The 16333-nt window shown below is 45.8% G+C and overlaps 1 protein-coding gene across 2 annotated transcripts in view; it reads left to right on the forward strand.

Annotated features, from left to right (window-relative positions):
* The window catches only part of LOC307217785 (opsin-5-like), a 76760-nt gene that overhangs the window by 10520 nt on the left and 49907 nt on the right, over positions 1-16333 (forward strand). Inside the window, exon 1 of one of the 2 annotated variants that reach the window (XM_079979668.1) lies at positions 13947-14163. The exons of the other annotated variant lie outside the window; for it this stretch is intronic. The gene's annotated coding sequence lies outside the window, so the exon portion shown is untranslated. Of the gene's footprint in view, positions 1-13946; positions 14164-16333 lie in introns of those variants that run through there. 2 annotated transcript variants of the gene reach the window in all.

The following is a 16333-nucleotide window of genomic DNA, read 5'->3' on the forward strand; positions in this document are numbered from 1 at the left end:
AGAAGGTCGGCAGTTCGAATCCCCCCGACGGGGTGAGTTCCCATTGCTCTGTTCCTGCTCCTGCCAACCTAGCAGTTCAAAAGCACGTCAAAGTGCAAGTAGATAAATAGGTACCGCTCTGGCGGGAAGGTAAATGGCGTTTCCGTGTGCTGCTCTGGTTCACCAGAAGTGGCTTAGTCATGCTGGCCACATGACCCGGAAGCTGTACGCCGGCTCCCTGGGCCAATAAAGCGAGATGAGCACCGCAACCCCAGAGTCAGTCACGACTGGACCTAATGGTCAGGGGCCCCTTTACCTTTTTAAGAAACATCTCTTCATGCTCTAAGTGGATGGGCAGGCAGAGAGGTGGTCCAGCAGCAGATTTTGAAAGACATACTTGATGGCAGCAGAATACTTGAGAACATATGGATCTGACCCATGGGGCACAAGGCTGTAAGATGTTGTCTTCTGTAAGCCCTGCTCAAATGACTGGGAGCTGAGCAAGAGTGAGACCACAGCGCCAGGAAGGCAACTTTTTAAATGGGCTGTTGTGTTCTTCCTTTAAGCCCCTGCTTGTTCTGCAGACATTGGAAGGTGACTTTTTCTCAGCACAGAGCAGTTTATCGCCACAGATCAAATGCCTTTTAACACTCGGTGCAAGGGACAGTTTTAAAAGCTCTTGCAGTTTCCCTTCTCCTCAATGTGCCTTTGCACAGGGATAATTGTCCCTCAGCCTGTGTGCGTCATATGAATGAATGAATGAATGAATGGTAAGGTGGCATTCTGGATTTTTCTGCCTCGGGAGTTCCCTGCTTTCCCCTTTCCTCCTTTGTTAAATAGAAAATGTTTTCTGAATTAGTGAGCAGACATACAACTTGCCTCCTGTTCTGTGCCGTGGTTTCAAGGAAGAATAAAACACAGCTCCCAATAACCAGAGAACTCGGAAATTACCAGTGTAGAACTAAATAAAGGTTAGGTCCAATTAGAGTAATGAGGCTGCAGGTTTTGTTTATTTATTGCACCGAGGTCTGCAGCAAATATGGCCGAGTCCTTAGAACACCTTTCCATTGTGAGCCTGCGGCACGGCATGAGCTGAAGACATATGATGCTGTAACCTGATGAAGCTAAGCAGATTGCTGCCTGGTCAATGCCTCCATGGAAGGCTGCCTGGGAACCTGAGTCAAGCTGCCTGGAGGAGAAGCAGGAAACAAACAGAAGAGAGCAATGAGCAATGTGATGGACCACAGTCTTGTCTTTTGTTGCCAAGAGTTATAAAACACACCTCTCCACATCTGTTGCACCTGAGGTCCTTCGCCTAAAGAGGGTTGCTCCTAGTGAAAGCAAAAGAAAAATGCAGCCCGTAGAAGAGAGCTGGGAAGAAGGCAAATCAGAATCTACTCATCTCTGGGTGATCTGAAGTTGGTCATCAAAGATTCCTGGCTCCCAAATAACCTCCTTCCCCATCTCAAATGATACCTCTGGTGTAGACCACAGTTTAGTCCATTGGGTAGGGTTTATTTCGTAGCTCCCATTGTTATTTTTGACTGAGAAGAGGGAGGTTGTGGGTTTCTGGAGTAGTATTTTGTATATCATGGATACCTCCCCTCCCCTCTTCTCCCTCAAACCTATACTTTATGCAACATTAAAGTCTCACATCGAATATAAATGATATGTATAAAGGACTTTATGATCTGATAATAGACAATGTATGTACTTTTGTAAACCAAGAAAATCTTTAATAAAAACAATTAAAGGAAGAAAGCAAGGGGAGGTGTTACCCAAGAGTGGGGTGTTTTGTGTAGAAAGGTCTGTGAGCTCTGCTTAGACCTAGTGCCAAAGCAAATCCCTGGGCTCTGAGTTCTTTACTTCTAAGTGGATGCCTTCTGTGGCTGGTTCCAGTTGGTGGATCTTGGGGTAATATAACTCTTGCCCCACCTCCGCTATAGAGGGCTTGCTCTGTTGAGAGAGCTTGCAGGAACATTCCAAGGGGATGGAATGTTCAGCCCAAGGGGAACCTTCCACTCTGGTCAACCTTCTGAGGGCCACATGCCAGGGATGGGAGGGGCCAGAGGGCAAAGTGGGTGGAGAAAGGAATGCAAATGTCTCCATTGCACAGTAGGGTCTGGTTTTTTGCGCGCACGTTTCTCTATCCTTCATCTAGGCGAGCAAGAGGCATTAATGTGAGGTTACATTAAAACTAGGCAAAAACAGTTGGAGTGCAAAACAGGGTCAACAAGGCCCAGAGGCCTAGGTTGGGCCTGGGAGGGTTCTGAGGGCCAGATACTGAGGAACGGAGGGCCATATTTGCACCCTGCTGTAGTTCTGCATCCTTGATCTAATGGATTTGTTGTGCTAAGTCTTTGTTGAGTTCTTGGAAAACTCAATTTTCTCTCCTTATAGTTCTCAATGGTTGTAGGAAGTTTGATTTCTCTGACTTGGTCTCTGGGTCACTGCGCATGAAATGAACAGGTGAGCTGCAGTGGGGCTGGCAGAGCAGAGCTTTGGAGCAGATGTTTGGAGCACAACTCAGAGAGTGGGCTAGAAAGCCCCCCCCCCAACGCAGCTTGCTCTGCTGCCCACCCTTTGAAGTAATGCACATTACCAGAGGAGGACGAGAACCTTTGGCCCTCCAGATGTTGCTGATTGGCAACTCCCATCTGCCCCAGCAAGCATGGTCAGTGGGCAGGGATGATGGGAGTTGTAGTTCAGCCACATCCTCTGCATTGCAATGTAAAGACACTCTGATGTCCAGAGTCTAAGGTGACTTAACTGCACCACTGCAGAGCTGCCTTGCTCAGAGTTAGACGATTGGTTCATGTAACCCAGAATTGGCCACTCAACCAGCAGAAATTCCTTATGATCTCAGGTTGAGTTCTTTCTCTGTTCTGCTACCTGAGATGCAAAAGAGGCCAGGGCATCTTTAACAGGGATGTAGAATAGAGGCTTTCAGCAGGAGCGGGTTGCAGGGCAGGCTATAGCTGCCCTTGCACTATGCATTTTAAGCACATGGCTTCCCTCAGAGGATCCTGGGGGAAGAGCTGTAGATCATCTGCCTTGCATGCAGAAGTTCCCAGGTTCACTCCTAAGCATCTATAGCAGGGCTGCCGTATGTCCAGAATTTCTGATTTGTCAGTCGAAAATTGCAATTTCCCTGAAAACTAGGTAAAGTCAGTGCTGCCAGGACTGAGCTAGCTGAACCTATTGTCTGACTCAATATGATTCTTATGGAAACTTTAGTTTGCTAAAGGTGCTGGGAACTGCAGCTCTGTGAGGGGTAAACTATAGTTCCCAGGGTTCTTTTTCACAGGTGCCATGTGCTTTAAACCTATGGTCATATGAAGCCTACACCTGCTGAAATTAAAGGTGCAGGAGCCCTGACTTCTTTTTAATCCAGAGACTTCATTTAACTGGGGATACCATAGAGTAAATTTAGGACCTGCTGAATGTGCAATATTGATCAACCCTCAGACTGCTAAATATGTCCTTATTTAGGATAGCTCAGAGCAAGATTCCTGCTTTGCAGGGGCTGGACTAGATGGCCCCCCTGGTTCCTTCCAACTCTTATTCTCTCTGCTAGGGATTTGAGGGCTTGAACCAACTTGAGCAAACCTACCTGGCAATTTCATACTTCGGAATTGCACAGTTATTTTGGTTTGAGCCCTTGTGCTTCCAGCGTGCGGTATATCTAATGACCTAGTGACGGTCTAATAAGTTTAAACTTAGCATCAATTTAAATCAGCCAGACACAAGAGGAAGCAAGAGGTGAGCTCCCTTAGACATTCATCATATAGAGCACACGGAGACTGGATTTTCATTAGCTGTAAAATTAAACACTGCAAAGCAGCTTCTTCATCCTGACAATTATGGAAACATCAAAAGAGAATGATGCTCGCAAGCGCCTTTCTCCACGCACCGGTTAGGAGGCTCTAGCTAGTTAATATAAGGCAGCAACAAAGAGCTTGCATTCCAGAGCCTCCTTGAGCGTGACCTCCGTGTGGGAGGAGGGAGGAGGACCAGAAGACCATTTTCGTTGTTCCTCCCTTTTTGTGTTCCTGCTAGCTAAAGTTCTGTGAAGGTGAAAGTTTATACAAATACAGAAGCCAGATGAGATCATCACATGTAGGGACTGGTGAACCTGTCCATTTCAGTTTGTCTCAGTTTCTCATTTTTTTCAATCAAGTTTGGTGGTCCATGATGCAACATCCTTGTGAAAATTCACCATCATTTAAGTGTGAATTTATTTTAAAAATTTTCACATTTTTTTCTAATACTGCAATTCATTTTTGTTATTTTGACTAATATGCATTTCATGCACACACAATTTTGCATGCATTATCTAATGTGAGAACGATATTGCAAAATTCAAAACAGTGTAATTTTGAAGAATGAGTGTTTCTGTATTTTTCAGAAAGTGCAGATTAGATAGGTTTGCCTTTAAAATGCCAACTGGATCCAATTTCTCTCCCATCCTTAATACGAATAGAAGATAGATCCTGAATTCAAATAGGTAGCTGCACATAAGCATCTACAATCAAACCATCGTTCCTGGCCTGGGGGAAGTTGCTTTCAAAAACAAGCAAATGTTTGACTCTGGCTTGAGGCAAGCAAGTTCCTGCAGTGAGGAAGTCTGGCTTAAGTTAGATATAACTAGATTTTAAAGATCTGCCACTTGCCTCTGGGAAACGTTTTGTGGTATTTCTCATTTTGAGGTCAGGCGATGCAAAAATGTCAGAGAGAGAGGGCTGAAAAATAGAGTTAAGTGTTTGTAGTAAAAACTTTTGTTTCAGGTCATAAAAGTGGTAGGTTTCAGATAATAAAAACCAGGCTGCATAACAGTTTTCCTTTACAACATTCACAAGCAAAGTTATCGTCATATTTAACTCAATGGACTAGCCAAATTTAACGACCCAATATTATAGATTATCCAGCTACAATAACAATTGTCCTGGAGCTTTTGTGGCTAGATGCAAATAAGGACTTTTAGTAGTCATGCATGAGATGGGATTCCAGCAGATGTAGCTCGCATGACAAGCTACACCTAGGAAAATAAGCAGACTTACACCAAATCAGACCATTGCTCCAGCTAGCTCAGCGTTGTCTACACTGACTGGTGCTCACTCTTCAGGGTTTCCAACAGGGAGTCTCTCTCTGGAACCTGGGAATGTCTGCATGCAGATGTTCCACCTGGGAATGTCTACCACTGAGCTGCAGCCCTTCCCCAAATCTGTGTTGTTTACTTGTTTAGTTGTTTAGCCGTGTCCAACTCTTTGTGACCCCATGGACCAGAGCACGCCAGGCACTCCTGTCTTCCACTGCCTCCCACAGTTTGGTCAGACTCATGTTAGTAGCTTCAAGAACACTGTCCAACCATCTCGTCCTCTGTCGTCCCCTTCTCCTTGCAGCATCAGGGTCTTTTCCAGGGAGTCTTCTCTTCTCATGAGGTGGCCAAAGTATTGGAGCCTTAGCTTCAGGATCTGTCTTTCCAGTGAACACTCAGGGCTGATTTCCTTAAGAATGGATAGGTTTAATCTTGCAGTCCATGGGACTCTCAAGAGTCTCCTCCAGCACCGCAATTCAAAAGCATCAATTCTTCAGCAATCAGTCTTCTTTATGGTCCAGCTTTCACTTCCATACATCACTACTGGGAAAACCCCAAAGCTACCACCTGCTAAAAGGCCTCCTTCTATGCCACTATTATAGGTGAAGGCAGTCTGCTTTTTTTCCTTCTCCATCTGCCTACCTGAGATGGAGTCCACTTCCTGGAGCGAGAGATCTGCTCAGGGTAAAGTTACCCCCAACATGATGAGAGCAAGCTCCCAGACAGGGCTGTCACAATGATGTTCCCATTTGATCTTTCAGTCCTCGGATGCCAGCTGGACAGAAACCATATGAACAAGCAACCTGCCTTGCTCCTCACAGGGGTTTGACGTGCAGAAATCAGCAGGGCCAGCTTTTCGTGGTGTGGAGCTAGAAGTCACCTGGCCCACTAGCTGCAGATCAAATGACTATTAAAGGAATAGCTGCAGGGACCAGTTCAAAAGAGAGCAACCTTATTTAGTACACTGATGAACTGAGAGGCAAGCCAGCCATGCTCTCTCTCTCTCTCTCTCTCTCTCTCTCTCTCTGCATGCAGACATGCACACGCGCGCGCGCGCGCACACACACACACACACACACTGGTCTTTTCTCTTTGTCTTGTCCCACCCCCTCTCTTCTGGCTGTACCACACACCTGGACTCCTCTGCTGTTGGTTGCCAACTGAGCTCCATACTTGTTCCTTTCAGCAGTGGATTGAACTCCAGCAATTATTAGCAGATGGTCATAGAATCTTGGAGTTGGAAGGAACCCCAAGGCTCATCTCATCCAACCCCCTGCAATGCAGGAATCTCAGCTAAATATCCACGACAGATGGCCATCCAACCTCTGCTTAAAAACCTCCAAGGAAGGAGAGTCCACCACCTCTCGTGCGAGTCTGTTCCACGGCCGAACAGCTCTTACTGTCAGAAATATTTTCCGAATGTTTAGTCGGAATCTCCTTTCTTGTTGCTTGGATCCATGGGTTCGAGTCCTGCCCTCCAGAGCAGGAGAAAACATGCATGCTCCCTCCTCCCTGTGACAGCCCTTAAGATATTTGAAAATGGCTGTCGTATCGCCTCTCAGTCTCCTCTTTTCCAGGCTGAACATACCATTATGCTTCCATTACCTGCCATGATTTGTTTGCCTGCCTTCTTTGCTTCCTGGCCTGTTGAGAGAATTAAGGGGAACAAATAGGCAGGGCAGGGCTGTGCCAGTGTGGTGTAGTGGTTAAGAGCGGTAGTCTCGTAATCTGGTGAACCGGGTTTGATTCCCTGCTCCTCCACATGCAACTGCTGGGTGACCTTGGGCCAGTCACACTTCTCTGAAGTCTCTCAGCCCCACTCACCTCACAGAGTGTTTGTTGTGGGGGAGGAAGGGAAAGGAGAATGTTAGCCGCTTTGAGACTCCTTCGGGTAGTGATAAAGCGGGATATCAAATCCAAACTCCTCCTCCTCCTTCTCCTCTTCTTCTTCTTGCTTCAGTGGCACACTGAGGGCTTGTCCACACTTCCGCTTGCCTTGTGTCTAGAAAGCATGAGTCTGGGAGGTTTTCTGCTTGTCCCATGCTTTCTAAGCAAGAGTCCAAGTGGTTTTCCATTTGCCCTGCTGCTTTCTCCTGGCTAGGCTGAAATGGAGCAGTTGGCGCAAGGTCAGTGGACTTTGTAGTTGAATGGGGATTTGAACCAAGGTTTCCTAGGTTCTAATCAAACACTCTAATCCAAGCATAGGCAAACTTCGGCCCTCCAGATGTTTGGGACTACAACTCCCATCATCCCTGACCACTGGTCCTGTTAGCTAGGGATGGTGGGAACTGTAGTCCCAAACATCTGGAGTTTGCCTATGCCTGCTCTAACCCAACCTTCTTCAAGCCTTCAGATGCCATTGGACTCCTACTTCCATCAGCCCTAGTCAACATGGCCAACAGGCAAGGAGTATGGGAGTTGTTGTCCAACAGCATTGGGTGGTCTCCAGACTGAGGAACACAACTCTAAGTGCAACACTGCACTGCCTGTTAACTGTACATGACCAGATCTGGATCATGCCCCAAGTGCATAAAAGGTGAAACCCAGCAGAACAATGGTATGAGAAATGACAAATATAAATGATAATGACTTGATTCCATCACATAACCAGGTCATGTGCTACCATATCGCAAGAGAAGCAAGCTGAGGGAGAGAGAGAAATGAATGAAGGATATATTCATAAAGGATCAAAGTAGGTGCCCAGAAATTAATCAAGAAAATGTAAATATGATGTATCTGGTGGGGCTGCTGAACTATTTGTTTCAGGTCTATTTGAATGGGTATGGAAAGCCTATTTAAAGCACAAGCTTATAGGCTGTTCTTTCCTAAAACCCACTTACCTCCAAAGATTAATTACCATTCTGGGGAAAGGAAACCTTTGTCAAATGGGTTAGTGCTTGCTTTTCTTCTCTTAAGACAGCAGAGGTCCTTGAAACTTTATCTCTGCGAGTTTCTAGCATCCATAGGGAATGTCTCTGGCTTTTTCAGTTCTGAATTGCAAAATATATGCACAAGATCACACAGTACATGCATTTATATGAAACCATATATATATATATATATACTGTTATTCTATGAGCTAATGTTGTGGGTGAAATATTCAGGGATGGCCCCAGATAGGGATAAGGAAGAAAATTGCTGCAGTTAGGATTTGAATCCAAACCTGTCAAATTCACACTTTCTGAGACAAAAACACAACCATTCTTCACAATTCACACTTATCCCAATTTTGCACTACTGTTCTCCAACCCAACAATGTTGAAAGAAAAGCAAGCTTTAGGGGAAAGTGGACAAAACAATGAACATATTGGTTAAACTAGCAAACAAAGCTGCATTATATTAGGAAAGTTTGCTTGGGAAAATGGGTATATTAGTTTGCCCTTTTAAACACTAACACACACACACATTCAGATAAAGTGTTTAGAAAAGCAAAAAAATAGAAAATACAACATGACAAAAAGAGAGGCAGTCATAAGGATATTTCCAGTTACAGATAGGTAGCCGTGTTGGTCTGCCATAGTCAAAACAAAATAAAAAAAAATTTCCTTCCAGTAGCACCTTAAAGACCAACTAAGTTAGTTCTTGGTATGAGCTTTTGTGTGCATGCACACTTCTTCAGATATCTGAAGAAGTGTGCATGTACATGAAAGCTCATACCAAGAACTAACTTAGTTGATCTTTAAGGTGCTACTGGAAGGAATTTTGTATTTTATTTTATAAGGATATTTTGCAGCTTTCATATTTGTTAAGGGTACCATCAAACACCAAATAAATAAATAAAATAATAATAATAATAAGAAGAAGAAGAAGAAGAAGAAGAAGAAGTGTGCCCAAATGCTTTGGGGGGGGGGGAATAATAGGAATCACATATCCCAAACGTCCAGCAAAGCAGGTGGCAGCACACTTCTTTTTGGAGAAATGTGGAGAACTGAATTTAAGATAAGAAAAATGAGAGAGCACCAACACTGGCACATCCTCCATGACCTAGCCCCAAGTGCTGGCACCAGTGGGCACCTACTGATACCCTCCCACCCCCCAGGTGGGTGCCCCCCCCAGCCTTCTTCATCTTTCTTCCTTCTTGTTCACTTATACAAGCAGTGACAAGAGTAAGGAGAAGCAAGAAGCAAACTCCACTTGTCTTGACTTCCTTCTATGCAGTGGTTTGGACTTGGTGCAAGAGAGAGCAGGTGAATAGGCAGTGATGAGGAGGTGGATCCACTTAGGGAGGGATCTGCTTAGGGAGGTGGAGCCACTTAGGGAGGGAGTTCACTGAGGACACCTCACCCAGTGGCCACCCCCTCCCAAAATCTGGAGCTGACAATGCAAGCATTTCTGAAATATAGGTGCAACACCACAGAGGCCCTACTGGACAATACAGTTCTGTTTAACATAGGGGTGGGAAACCTCAGCTCTGTTACTGAATGTGGCCTTCCAGCCCACTCTGTCTGGCCCTTGAACACCCCAGTTTAGGGCTTTTTAGCTTTCATTTTTAAAATTTTTAATGTGTTTTAAGCATAAAGAATGTCACTGATTGCTACCTGCTCCTGCTGCTGATGCCTTGATTGCTTGATTTAGGAGTTTGTTCTTTGTATGATTTAAACTGCTTCTTAAGTTGCCTTGGAAATACAGGTGGATGTTGGTGTAAGGGGGGGGGGGAGAAATATATAGAAAGGAGAAATATTGGATGCCAAGATCCAGGTTTGGGGAAAATACCCTTTGGTGAGAACCCCCGCAGAGATTTACTCTATGGTACTAACGCCTTCATGCATTAATTATATTAAGCATGTTGGTTACATGAGGCTGGCTATCCCATAGTGGACAGGTGGGTTATCAATACTTTAAATAAACAACACAGCCAGACTGCACAGCTTTGCATTTGACATACAGGTGTTTTAACAATTCAAATAGCACCAGAAAATTACCAGGGGAGGGGGGCTTATAATTATTGGCAACACTTCAGGCAAGGAAGGGAACTTTAACTCTTTTCTCCTCAGCTGTGGTTCTGAGGAAAAACCCTCCTTTTGAAGCAGGTATTTGCTTTGGACGTGCCAATGGAAGATTTCCTTCTGATGCAAACACGAGCTTCAGGGTTACTTGGCAAAAGGCTTACATTCTCCGTCCATGCATGCCGTGATCCTTATAATTCTTAGCTGCATCCCAATTGAGGCTATCTGTATTCTTAATCACTCGCACTTCAAACGCAAAGATGCATTTAACATCATATTGAATTCAGCTCCCAGCCTCCAGAAATCTGTGCAAGGGCCCTAGCAATTGTTCCCTTTGTGACAGTTCTAGTTGGAAGCTGTCCCCAGCCTTGATGCCAGCAGAACAGAAGCTGTTTTGGACTGTTGTTTCCCTCCATGGCATTATGTGATCCAAGAAGTGTGCTCCAGGATCGCTTGAGGTACAAATGGGCTTGCCAGTATTTTTTTTAACCAAAAATAAAATCACTCTGTTCCTGTGTGGGCTTATCAACACTTACCTTTCTCCTCCATTCTTTCCAGGCAGGATCCATGCTTAAATAATTACCCTCACCACTTTGCAACCAGGAGGGCAGCGAATGGGATTGTAGTTCAGAGCCTTTGTGTCACGGTCTGGTTCATGAACAGTCGAAGTCCGGGCTGGGGACGTTGGGACCGGGGGCAAGATGGCAGGGTGGGAGCAGGAACGGGAGTCCAGAAGCCAAGAGTCAGGAAGCCAAGAATCCAAGAGTCACACAGCCGGGAGTCAAGAAGCCAAGGAGCAAGGAGTCAAGGAGCCAAATGCAACAAGGCAGGGAACACGTTGCTGTGGCAAAGAGCCAAAGGGAAATGCTGACCTTATATCCCTTCCTGGCTCTTGCCACCAGGTGCTGTGAGTCACCAATTGGCCTCACCTGTGCAGCTGCGCCTTGCCTCTTCAGAACAAACTTAGGAAGGCCCCAGTCCTGCAAAGTCCTACTGGTCTCCAGGCCTGGCTCCTGCACACACACCTGACACTTTGCGGGTACCAGGGGAAGATGCCAAAGGCACCCTTGCGCCCACAGTTGCCTCAATAGTGACCCCGAATTGTAGGGTTGTTGTTAAATGACATTTCCTCTGATTCAGTGGTAAAGATCAGGTTTTCCAGGGGGGAAGCATTGGGACAAGCAGATGAGCCCCAAGAGAGATAAGTGGTGGATGAAGGGGGTTCAGGCTGATCTGGGGTGCGTGGGAAAGGGAGGATACAGATCCATTCAGCAATTCTGGCTGATTTGGGGCAGGAGGGAATGGACACTGCAAAAAGGAAAAGCACCGGCCCAGTTTCAATCAAAATGGAGCGCCGGGCAAGGGGAAAGAGAGTCAAATTGCTTCGTGAAGCAAACTTGTTGCGAAAGCAGGCGGCTCATTTGCAGTTGGCTCACGTCTCAAAGTCAATAGCTTGTCTGTGTCACAATGAAATTTCATTTTTAAAAACAACAGAGGCAGGAGTCTGGGTTAAGTACAATGGAAACATTCCTACCTGTTGCCCAGGAACAATTTCATCCGCTTCTTTGGGAGACAAATGGGGGCAACGGAGAAGAAAAATGGGCCAGTCTGTTGCTCAACAAGCTGCGGCTATTAAACTGTTTGCTTTGCTGTCACCAGCAAAGGGGCTGGTGGGGAATGTCGGAGGTGGCGTGCTTGTTCACACAAGGAAGAAGCAAAACCTCGACTCCTGCATCTTTATCATTTGCCTAGCTGCTAGCACTTTAAGTGCTGTCCAAAGGTACACACAAACACAAACGGAAGAATCGGCTGGGCCAAGAGATGTGTTGCTCTGGCTTTGTGGTATGACTGACACAGTCAAAGCACCCAATTCAGGCACCCCAGGGGATATGGTGGTCAGGCTGCTACCAAGAATTCCTGTGCTACCTTCCAAAAATGGCAGTGCTGCAGGATATTATGAATCAGCAGCACCTAGAGCCTTATTTATTCACCAGTTCTCTTACCCATCCGCTTCTTATGCCTATCAAGGGGGATGAAAGCTGAGTCCTGCTTGTAGCTTCTCTGGTTTGCAATCTGGCAAGCTTAATATGGGGGTTTCTTAGGTCAAGAGAGGATTGTGCGTATCCAAACTGCCCGTCCAATTTCTTTTTTTTTTATTAAACTAGCATTTATTTGTTTTTACATTGAAAATGCAAGTACTGAAAGGAAAATTAGCAAATAAGCAAACAATAATTACACAATTAAAAAAAGATACACCAGATGTATGAGTAAACTTCAAATAACAATGATTTATTTTAAAATCCAGAATGTCAGTCAAACTCTTAACAGTTTCTGCACCCATGTGTGAGCCACATCCAGTACCTAGGGCAGAGGTTTTCAACCTTTGTGAGTCCACGGCTCCCTTGACCAACTGCATTATTTCTGCAGCACCCCTGTGGGGCTCAGGAGCCCAGTTATGCCCCGCCTTCCCTGCAGAGCTGGCAGCCTCTCACCCCTTTTTGAACACCCTCCCTTGTGGAGTGTTCCCTCAGCCTCCTCTCCTCTCCCCTCTCCTTAAGAGTCCTCTGGGCAGCGCATGTCCCTAAGCTGCCTCCCCCACCCAAAAGAGAGGTGCCTTCTCACACTGCCCCACAGGGGCCTGGGAAGCACCCCCTGGCCAGCCCCAGAGGCACCCTTCGCCTGGGGAGCTTGTAGCCAGGGCTGCTGAGACAAACAGCTGTGTAAGCCTTTGGGATGCAGAGACGCAAGAGGGTATCAGAGGAGGGAGGAAAGGGAAAAGGGACAGAGGCCAGTGTTTCCCATGGCACCAACATTCAAGGCACCCCAGGGTGCCACAGCACAGTGGTTGAAAACCACTGACCTGGGGGAACCAAATACATGGCTTTTATAAGAGTGGACATGTGTTGTCTCTGCATCATTTCCCACAATTTGTTTCCCATGGTTTAGAGTAAGATAACCAATGCTGCAACAGAGGACACAGAGTCTTTGTAAACCTCATGCATCTGAATGGAACAGGCTTGCCAATGTTTGGTCTGGAAGGGTGCATTGGTGCTTTTAATAGCTGCGTCTTACTCATGAGAGCAGCAATAATTGCTGTAGCCCTCGCTGCCAACACAACCATTAAAGAGACATGAACAGCCTTCTTTGGGTCTGCTGCTGCCAGGTTTTCCGCAAATGATGCTTACATCAGATTTTCCACTTCCCCACATGTTTAAGCCGAATAATAAAGTGACATTGATTCGAATGAATGCCAGGTTTCCCATCTCTCTCAACCCCCCCCCCCTTTCACTTGCTGCCACGCATAACAATGATTGAAGCGATATATTATGGATTAAAAGCTGTTTTTAGGGCCTTTCCAAATGGCAACAAGCTCCCTGGATTATTATTGTTTATTTTAGGCCTGGCCCTGATCCCATGCAGTCATGCAATACCCTGTCTGGTGTCTCCAAGAGATGGACAGGAACAACGACAGCCTTCCTACAGGAGGGCTATCTGCTCAGTGCTGTTTTGTTTTCTTATAATAGGAGAGAAGTGCTGTTCAGTACGGAAAGACTGTGCAGCCCTTGATGAAAGTTTTAGGAAAGGGAACCAGAGGAAAGAAAGACATGTGCTGTTTGGCCAAGGCATAAATGATTGGTTTGGGGGATCCATGGTGGAGTGGAAGAAACTCTTATATAACTTGTCAACGAGAGGTATTTTCAGAACGTTCAGTTGGTCTTTATGGAAATTCTCTGTCAAGCAGCAGAAACCACTACAGACCTGGAGTTGTACTCAGCTACTGGGTAGATAACAGGCACGCAGGGATCAGCACCATAAACACTTGGGCCCCACCAACTGTCACTGTGCACAAGCTGCCCAAAGTTCCCACAATGCCCTGGAGTGTCACCACATCAGAAGCATTGTGGGAAATGGGAAATGGTGGCTGATAGCTGCCCATACTTCTGCCCCTAGGGAAGTCTGCAGCTGGCCCCCCCCCCCAGTGGACACTTTGCTGAGGGCCCCTCAAATTTCGAGCTGACCCTGACAAAGAGAAATGCAGCTTATCAGGGGAAATAGCAAACATTGCCTTACGCTTTGATGGATCGTGACCCAGGCATTATTTATGGAAAACAAGCGCTCGATTGCAGAGGTGAAATCTGAGTGAGTCAGAGGATTCCGCAGTGCACTTTTGCCTGGTGTAGGTGTGAAAGCACGCAGCTCTCCTTGATTACTTAGCAAATGCTAGAAACCAATATATGCAAATTCATGTGTCTGACGTGAGGTTTGATCATTTTCTTTGTGTGCAAACAACGTTTGTCACATGGGCAAAGCTCACGAAGAGATTTTTTTTTTCCAACTTCTGCTCTCTTTCAAAGGCTGTCAGTTTATTATATAAAAATTAATTATGCTGTGTTTACAATTGCTGAAGGAAGGCCAATAATTTTCCTCCATTACTACCAAATGTCACTGAGTCGGCAGAGGGTATAAAGGTAAAGGTAAAGGTACCCCTGCCTGTACGGGCCAGTCTTGCCAGACTCTAGGGTTGTGCGCTCATCTCACTTAAGAGGCCGGGAGCCAGCGCTGTCCACAGACACTTCCGGGTCACGTGGCCAGCGTGACGAAGCTGCATCTGGCGAGCCAGCACAGCACACGGAACGCCGTTTACCTTCCCGCTGGTAAGCGGTCCCTATTTATCTACTTGCACCCAGGGGTGCTTTCGAACTGCTAGGTTGGCAGGCGCTGGGACCGAACGACGGGAGCGCACCCTGCCGTGGGGATTTGAACCGCTGACCATGCGATCGGCAAGTCCCAGGCGCTGAGGTTTTACCCACAGCGCCACCCGCGTCCCACAGAGGGTACACTGGCTTCTAAATAATGAAAGTATGGGTGCAGGCACGCACATAAAATCCAACAGATTTAGGAAAAGATTTGAGAGGAAGGAAATACCCCCTTTGTGGCATGAATATCTTCCACTGCATTCCAGGCAATTAAGACGAAGTGGTGGGGGTCAGGGGGCAGAGATCAGAGGGATGAGTTTCAGAGAAGCCTTGCAAATTAATAACATTCTCGAAATCAATACAGTTAAACCAACCAGTCCCAAAACGGATATATTCAAGCATAATGCAATGGGATGGATTATCACTAGCAAGTAATCTAATGCCAAAATAACTGCAGCTGAACAAACAAAACAGCAGCCATAAAACAGGGCAGTAAAAGAGGATATTAGCTACATGTATATTAACTGTAAAGTACCTATTACATGAAAAAGCAGGCGCAGGGAGGGGGTTGAGTGGAATAAATGGCTGTTTGGGTAGTGGCTAATCCCATTGTTCCTCCTGGGTGGGATGCAGAGAGAGACCTGTGGTTTTCTGTTCTTTGCACATTTATAATGCCAGTTTATTAGTGCTGAGGATAATTACAAGTCTTGGCCACCGAAATGACAGATGCAGGCGAAGGTATCTGGAAGTGGTTGTATGCCGAACATGTACATGCCAAACTGTTGATTTGAATGCTGAACTGCAGCTGTTTGTGTTTCATTATTTATCGTGTTTGTACCCTTCCTGACCTGCAAAGATTTCAAGGAAACAGACATAGCTTATCCCACTTTATCCTTGCAGCAAGCCTATGAAGTCAGCTGGCTGAGAAATTATGAGATGCCCACTGTTGCTGAGAGCACTTGGTGGTTAGGCAGAGATCTGAATCGAAATTTCTCTGGAAAGTAGATTTCTTCTGGTCCCCGACACTGCATATCAGTTCTTACCAAGCCATGAGTCATATTCTGCATCTTACGCATATGTGAGTAATGCATAGTTGTGCGTGTGTTTGTAAGTCCTGCTTCGTTCAACTGGATTTACTCTCAAGTAAAACAACAACAGAGTCTTGTGTGAATTCTTTTGCATAGAGACTGTCCCATTTCTCCTATACAGAAAGGTATTGCTGGCAGATGATGGCATATATCACTTTGGAAGATGGCGAATGAAACCCCAGATGTTCTGGATGACATAACGTTACCCATAGTATCATGACATTGATGTCCTATAATAGTATTGTCATAAAAGATAGATGTGTGTCTCTTTGTGGTGCATATGCTTGTCTGTCTGTCTCCCTTTCTGTCTCCCTGTCTACTGACCTGCACAACAGGACACTTTATGCACCCAGTCACTACACTAGCATTTGTTTGTTTGTTTGTTTGTTTCATTTATATCCCACCTCTCCACCCAGGAGCTCAAAGTGGCACAAACAGATATCCCCTCTCCCATTTTATTCCTCAAAACAACCCTGTGAGGTAGATTAGGCTGAGAGATTAGGCTCATAAAATTTGCAGTTGGCA

This window comes from Podarcis cretensis (assembly GCF_951804945.1).
Source record: "Podarcis cretensis genome assembly, chromosome: 6".
Taxonomy (NCBI): Eukaryota; Metazoa; Chordata; class Lepidosauria; order Squamata; family Lacertidae; genus Podarcis; species Podarcis cretensis.